General features: G+C 56.4%; 1 long non-coding RNA gene and 1 pseudogene across 2 annotated transcripts in view; one reads left to right on the forward strand and one right to left on the reverse strand.

Moving 5' to 3' along the window:
- Window positions 1–297: 297 nt before the first annotated feature.
- The window catches only part of LOC144581287 (uncharacterized), a 21639-nt gene continuing 14900 nt past the window's right edge, over window positions 298–7036 (forward strand). The window contains exon 1 of the long non-coding RNA XR_013531901.1: window positions 298–809. This is a non-coding gene — a long non-coding RNA (uncharacterized LOC144581287). The remainder of the gene's footprint in view (window positions 810–7036) is intronic.
- On the reverse strand, window positions 2512–3145 carry LOC144581286 (ATP synthase peripheral stalk subunit d, mitochondrial pseudogene; annotated as a pseudogene). Its single transcript, XR_013531899.1, has one exon. The product of XR_013531899.1 is annotated as an ATP synthase peripheral stalk subunit d, mitochondrial pseudogene (transcript).

Genomic DNA, 7036 nt, shown 5'->3' on the forward strand with positions numbered 1-7036 from the left:
GGGCCTGGAGGCGGGGGTTTCGCCATGTTGACGGGGATGGTTCGGAACTCCTGACCCCGGGTGACCCGCCCGCCTCTGCCTCTGACTACCGGAGTGCTGGGGTGAGGGGCGTGGGCCGCCGGGCCTCGGCCTGCTTTTTCTTTTGTTACTAGAGAAGAAAATGGCGTGGGCCCTCTCGCTATCACGGTATACACTCTGCTATTCTGTGGGATACGCCGTGCGTGTGAGTGCGTGCGTGGGTACGTCCGTGCGTGCGTGCGTGCGTGCGTACTTACGTACCTACGCACGTACGTAGGTGCGTGTGTTTCTGCGCGTATTGCCGAGTCACGGTGCTTCCTTCCCCCTCAGGGTCTCCGCTCCATTAGTTGTGGGGGAAATGCCTGGGAGGGTGCCGGGCTGACACTTGCATATGTTGTCATCGGGCGTCACCTAGCGGTCACCGGTTCTCCGAAGTCTAGGCGGCGTGACGGGACGCTCTGGCCGCCCGCCCACCGTCAGGAGAGACTGTGGCTTCTCTCTGCCACCCGCCCCCCACCTCCCCCCACTTAGAGGCCCGCCCTCCCTTAGTCCATTCGTCCCCCACCCCCACCCCCACCCCCACCCCCGACTCCCTCGTTGCCCAGACGACCCCTGGAGACCCTGGCCGGGCCCGATTGTTCTTCTCTTTGATCCGTTGTTTCCCTTTCTTTCTTGGTGTCTTTCTTAACCCATATGGACCCTTCTGCCTGGGTTTTGTGGATGACAGCTCCACTTTAGGCCTTGTCGTTAGTGGGGACTTTCCCGATTCTCCCCAGATGTAGCGAAAGCAGGTAGATGTCCAGAGTGTGCTCGTAAATGGCGTTTCCCAGAAATCATCGAATGAGTGTGGAGGAAGAAACATGCGGTGCCCCCCTTTCGAGGCAGCGATGCCAGCAATCATGAATTAGGTGTCATTGCTGGAGTCGGCTTGTTTCCTGAGTTGCCCTCCGTGCCCACCCCCACCCCAGTCTTGAATACATTTTAGAATAACCTACTGTGCCTCCGTCCCTTCCCCTTCCTCTTTGTGTCCCCTCCTGCTCCCCTTGGTTTCTCTCCTTCCACTCAGGCATATCCCCCCTTCTTTCTTTCTTTCTCTTTCTCTTTCTCTCTCTCTCTCTCTCTCTCTCTCTCTCTCTCTCTCTCTCTCTCTCCCCCCTCCCCACCCGCCACCCCTCCCTCCCTCCCTCCCTCCCTCCCTAGGTAAACTCACTCAACCACCCTGGCCCAGGCCCTCATAGTCATTTTTCTTCTTTTTTTTGGAAACAGAGTCTCACTCTGTCACCCAGGCTGGAGTTCGAGGGCACGATCTCGGCTCGCGGCGGCCTCTGCCTCCCGGGTTAAGGCGATTCTCCTGCCTCAGCCTCCTGAGTGGCTGGGGGTTACAGGCATGCACTGCCACGCCCGGAGAAGTTCTTTCTTTCTTTCTTTCTTTCTTTCTTTCTTTCTTTCTTTCTTTGATTAAAATTAAAGAAGTTTATTTGTATTGTTAGCAGAGACGGGGTTTCACCATGTTGGCCAGCCTGTTGTTGGACTCCTGACCTCAGGTGGCCCACCCGCCTCAGCCTCCCCAGAGTGCTGGGATGACAGGCCTGAGCCACCGCGCCCGGCTCATTGTCACTTTTAACGGTTACCTTACGTGTGGCATTTTTATTTTCCTGGCCAACATATTCCTAAGGTGGAAGGTGTGTCGCAGCCCCTCCCCGGGCCTTACTATGCCGGTAGAGGATTTTTCGAAAAGAAATCTGTCTGTGCTTTCTCCTTTAGTTTCTCTCTCCCTAATTGCCTTCTCCAGTTCTTTCTTTCTTGTTTGTTTCTTTTGTCGTTTTCTGTGTTTCGTTCGTTGTTCCTGTGTTTCTTTCGTTGTTTCTGTGTTTCTTGTGTGGTATTTTTTTTTTTTTTTTTGAGATGGAGTTTCCCTTTTGTTACCCAGGCTGGAGTGCAATGGCGCGATCTCAGCTCACCGCAACCTCCACCTCCTGGGTTCAGGCAATTCTCCTGCCTCAGCCTCCTGAGTAGCTGGGATGACAGGCACGCACCAGCATGCCCAGCTAATTTTTTGTATCTTTAGTAGAAACGGGGTTTCACCATGTTGACCTGGATGGTCTCTATCTCTTGACCCCGTGATCCACCCACCTTGGCCTCCCAAAGAGCTGGGATTACAGGCTTGAGCCACCGCGACCGGCTCCTTCCTTCCTTCCTTTCTCTCTCTCTCTCTCTCTCTCTCTCTCTCTCTCTCTCTCTCTTTCTTTCTTTCTTTCTTTCTTCTTTCTTTCTTTTTTCCTTTTTTCTTTATTTTGAGACAAGAGTCTCACTCTGTCACCCAGGCTGGAGTGCGATGGCGCGATCTCAGCTCACGGTGACCTCCACCTCCGGGGTTCAAGCGATTCTCCTGCCTCTGCCTCCTGAGTGGCTGGGGTTACAGGCATGTGCCACCACGTCCGGAGAATTTGTTTTTCTTTTCCTTTTTTATTTTTAACATTAAAATTAAAGAGGTTCTTTTTTTTTTTTTTTTTTTTTTTAATAATTACTTTTATTTTTAATGTCCAGAATGTGTAATATAAGGGCCAGAGCCTCCTCCTGGACTCAATTTTATAAATTCTCAATTGGTTGGTGAGGCCAATAGGGATACTTTTGCTTGTCCAATTTGGTTTCTGGGAAAGCTTCGTTCAAGTCCTCAATGGTCATCTGTTCAAATGGAATTAAGTTCTTATACTTCTCCATCTTTTTCTCATATTCTACAACCCTGGCCTTTGAGAGAGACACCCACTCAGCACAAGACTTCACATCTTCTTTTTCTTCAGCATCCACCAGGGCAGTATATGGATCCTCTGGTATAGGAACCTTCAGGGCATTAAACTTCTTCTCAAAGTCATCCACCAAGCCTGCTTTGGCCTCATTGGCCTTGTAGTAAGCCCAGTCAATAGATGGTGGATTCTCAGGTAAAGCAGCCAACCTGGAGGTTAGGATCTCATTCCAGGATTTCAGGGAATTAGCAATGGCCTTTTGGTTTTGGGGTATGATCTCCCAAAAAGCTATCCAGTCAATGGTTTTTAGAGCAAGTTTTCGCCCAGCCATCTTGGAATCCTTCACCGACCCCAGCTGCCTATCGTCCACAGCAGCAAGTAACGGAAGTGGGTCCCTTTTTTTTTTTTTTTGGTATTTTTAGCAGAGACGGGGTTTCACCATGTCGGTCAGCCTGTTGTTGGACTCCTGACCTCAGGTGGCCCACCCGACTCAGCCCCCCAGAATGCTGGGATGACAGGCGTGAGCCACCGCGCCCGGCTCATAGTCACGTTTAACGGTGACGTTACACGTGGTATTTATATTTTCCTGGCCAACCGTATTCGTAAGGTGGAAGGTGGGTCGCAGCCCCTCCCTGGGCCTTACTATGCTGTTAGAGGATCTTTCGAAAGGAAATCTGTCTATCCTTTCTCCTTTGTTTCTCTCTTCCTAATTGCCTTTTCCAGTTCTTTCTTTCTTTCTTTCTTTCTTTCTTTCTTTCTTTCTTTCTTTCTTTCTTTCTTGTTTGTTTCTTTTGTCGTTTCTGGGTTTCGTTCATTGTTCCTGTGTTTCTTTAGATGTTTCTGTGTTTCTTGTGTGGCCTTTCTTTTTCTTTTTTTATTTTTTATTTCTTTTTTCTTTTGAGACAGAGTCTCAGCCTGTCACCCAGGCTGGAGTGCGATGGCGCGATCTCGGCTCACGGTGACCTCCGGCCTCCATGGTTCAAGCGATTCTCCTGCCTCAGCCTCCTGAGTGGCTGGGATGGCGGGCGTGTGCCACCGCGCCCAGGTAATTTTTGTATTTTTAGTAGAGACGGGGTTTCAACGTTTTGGCCAGGCTGGTCTCGAACTGCTGACCCTGTGATCCGCCCGCCTCGGCCTCCCAAAGTGCTGGGATGACAGGCATGAGCCACCTTGCTTGGCCTCTCTCTCTCTCTCTCTCTCTCTCTCTCTCTCTCTCTCTCTCTCTCTCTTTTTCTCTGTCTGTCTGTCTGTCTTTCTCTGTTGCTCTTTCTTTCTGTCTCCCTGCCTTTCTTTCGAGATGGAGCCTAGCTCTGTCGCCAGGCCCGATTATGTTTAGCAAGAAATTTCATTTTGTCTATTTTCTTTCTTTCTTCTCTCTGCCTTCCTTCCTTTCTTTTCTTTTTCCCTTTTTTTAGATTTTTACCTAAATGCAGGTGGGGGCTAATGCCGAAAATGGCATTAGCCTCTTCTTTCTGCCTTCCTTTCTTCTTGCTCTGTGTTTTTCTCTTTCTTTCCCTCCTCCCTCCCTCCCTCCCTCCCTCCCTCCCTCCCTCCCTCCCTCCCTCCCTTCTTTCCTTTTTTCTGTTCCTTTCCTTTTTTTCTCTCTTTCTTTGTCTTTTATACTTTTTTTGTCTCTTTCGCCCTTTTTTCCTTCACCTCTTTCCTCATTCTTTCTCTTCTTCATCTTTCTTCATTTTCCACCTGTCTTTCATCATCTATTTTCTCCAGATTTTAAAATTTCTGTTTTCTCCATGTCCTTCCTCCCCCCACCCTGCTTCCTTTCTTCCCTCTCTCCTTCCTCCATGTGTCTTTTTTCTATCCCCCCTCCCTCCCTCCCTCCCTCCCTCCCTCCCCCACACCCCAGGTTTGATTGTGAAAGTGTCCTCATTCTGTGTCTCTCTGTCACCTGAACGACTCGCGACCGAGTCCTGTGTGTTCTTTCTCCCTCCGAGATGCATGTCCAAACAGCCACACGTCGTGGGCTTGTCTTTGGAGCCTGTCTCGGTCTACGCAGAGACACGTTTGGAGGACGGTTTCTGTGGGGTTGGGGTGGAGGGGCTGTGTCTTCGGCCTCGGCCAGACTTTTCTCGACTCACGGTTTCGGTTTTGCCGTCCGCCGGCCGCCCTGCCATCTGGATCTCTCTCGGTGACAGGTTTGGGGACCTGGTCGTCGCCGGTTGTCGGGCTCCATCTGGCGGCCGCTTTTATATGGTTTTCTTGGCTTCTGGAGCTCCGGTGACAGCTGCCGAGGGAGGGGACCGTCCCCGCTGTGAGCTAGTCATTGCTCCGGAAAGCCTGCGGCCGTCAGCGGGGCTGTCCCTGTGGCGCCAGAGCTCTGGCGAGTCACTTGTGAGTCAGAGCTCGGGCGTGCAGGGCTGTATGGGGGCAGGCTGTCGCCGAGTTTCCAGGCCCGAGCGAGGTGTCGGGGCTGCCCGGGCCGGTCGACCAGTACGCCGTAGCTCCCGAGGCCCGACCCGCGACCCGCGGGGACCCTCCGGGCGTGGCGCGGGTGGCCGGGGACGCCACTCCACGGCCCTGTGGCGGGCCAGCGCGGGCCCTGGCCGCCAGAGGCACCCACCCACCCGCCGGATTTCTTTCCCGAGTCCCTGTGGGGAGTCGGTGGCCTTCCTGCGCCGTCCTCCCGGGGTGCCGCGCCTGGCCGCGGTCCCTCTGCTGTGACGCTTTACTTCCGAGTCCGCCTTCGTGGTCGGAGAGTGGTCCCTGAGCGCCTTCGGTCCCTCGTGTCGTGTGTCCCTCGCGTGTGAGGGGACGGCCGAAAGAGTCTGTTTCTGAAGGCACGGGCCGGCCCCTGCGTGGCACCGGTGGCCCGGAGGGCGTGCCCGGGAAGGGCTGCTCCCTGGTGTGTGTGTGTGTGTGTGTGTGTGTGTGTGTGTGTGTGTGTGTGTGTGTGTGTGTTTAGGTCGACCAGACAGCCCTGGGTGCTCCATGTCTGGCTGTGATGGTGGCCTTTTTGGGGACAGATGTCCGTGTCACGCATTTCTGAGTCGGCGGTGTGGCCGGTGACTAGACCCCCTGCCCCCTGGGCGGGGTGTATCTTTCACTCTGAGTTGTCGTTTTGTGCCACCGGGTTATTGCTGACACGCTGTCCTCTGGCGACCCGTCGCTGGAGAGGTCGGGCCTCTGGATGCGTGGGGGGTCTCTGGTCTACCGGTGACCCGGCTAGCCGGCCCTGCTCTGGGTTGAGCCGCCGGCTGGGGCCCGTGTGCCTTGCCTCCCGTGCATCCGTCTGAGTGTCCCGGCTCCCTGGTGCCGCCCTGGGCCCGGGTCTCTTCCGACTCACCTGGGCGTGGCGGGGAAAGGCCGGTGCGGGCGGGCGGGCTCCCGTCTGCCTGCGTGTGCGCTCCCTGCTGCGGGCACCTGGGGCGGTCGCGACGACCCCGTTCCGTTGGCTCCGTGCCGTGCGTGTCAGGCGTCCTCCTCTCCTCTGGGGTTGTCCGCCGTCCCTTCCCCGGAGCGGGGCTGGCCGGCCTCGGGCCCGTGGGCTCCGTGGCTTTGCTGAGGTTGACTCCTTCGCCCCGCTCTGGGTCTCTTCCGATCGATGTGGTGACGTCACGCTCTCCCGGGCCGCGACCGATCCGCGGTGGGCGAGGGACGGACATTCTCGGTGAATGGGACCGCTCTTCTCGTCCCGCCCGCGGGGGCCCCCTTGCCTCTCCTGCACCCTGCCTGTGGGGTCTGGATCGGGAGGTGTAGGGGGTACGGAATCCGGCCCGACCTCGCCGTGCTCCCCCGTTCTCCGCCTGGCGGGGGCCGGTGGGGTCCTCTGACGCGGCAGGCATCCCTCGCTCTCGCCTCCTGTGGTTGTTGCCTTGTCGGGGGCGGCCCCTCTCCGCGGCGGTGGGGGGCTCGTCCCGATGGCCCGTCGTGCTGCCCTCGCCGGGGTGGTGCGAGCGTTGGCTCGGCTTGGGCCTTTTGCGGTGCTCCTGGAGCGCTCCGGGTTGTCCCTCAGGTGCCCGAGGCCGAGCGGTGGTGTCGTTCCCGCCCCCGGGGCCCCCTCCTCCGGTTGCCGCCATGGGGTCTGCGTGTGGGTCCCGAGGAGAAGCGCTCAGCTCGTCGGAGGGTTGTCGTCGAGGCGATCGATCGAGGTTTTGTGCCCCTCGACGCGGGGTTGAGGGGGTGCCTCGGGTTCCGCTCCTCTCGCCGTAGACCTCATCCCTCCCTTCCCTGGGTGTCCCTGAGCGCCTCCGTGGGCGGCCCGGCGAGGGGCGACCGGTGGGTGGGGGAGTGTGACCCGCCCTCGGTGAGAAAGCCTT

This window comes from Callithrix jacchus, chromosome Y (assembly GCF_049354715.1).
Source record: "Callithrix jacchus isolate 240 chromosome Y, calJac240_pri, whole genome shotgun sequence".
NCBI classification, from domain to species: domain Eukaryota; kingdom Metazoa; phylum Chordata; class Mammalia; order Primates; family Cebidae; genus Callithrix; species Callithrix jacchus.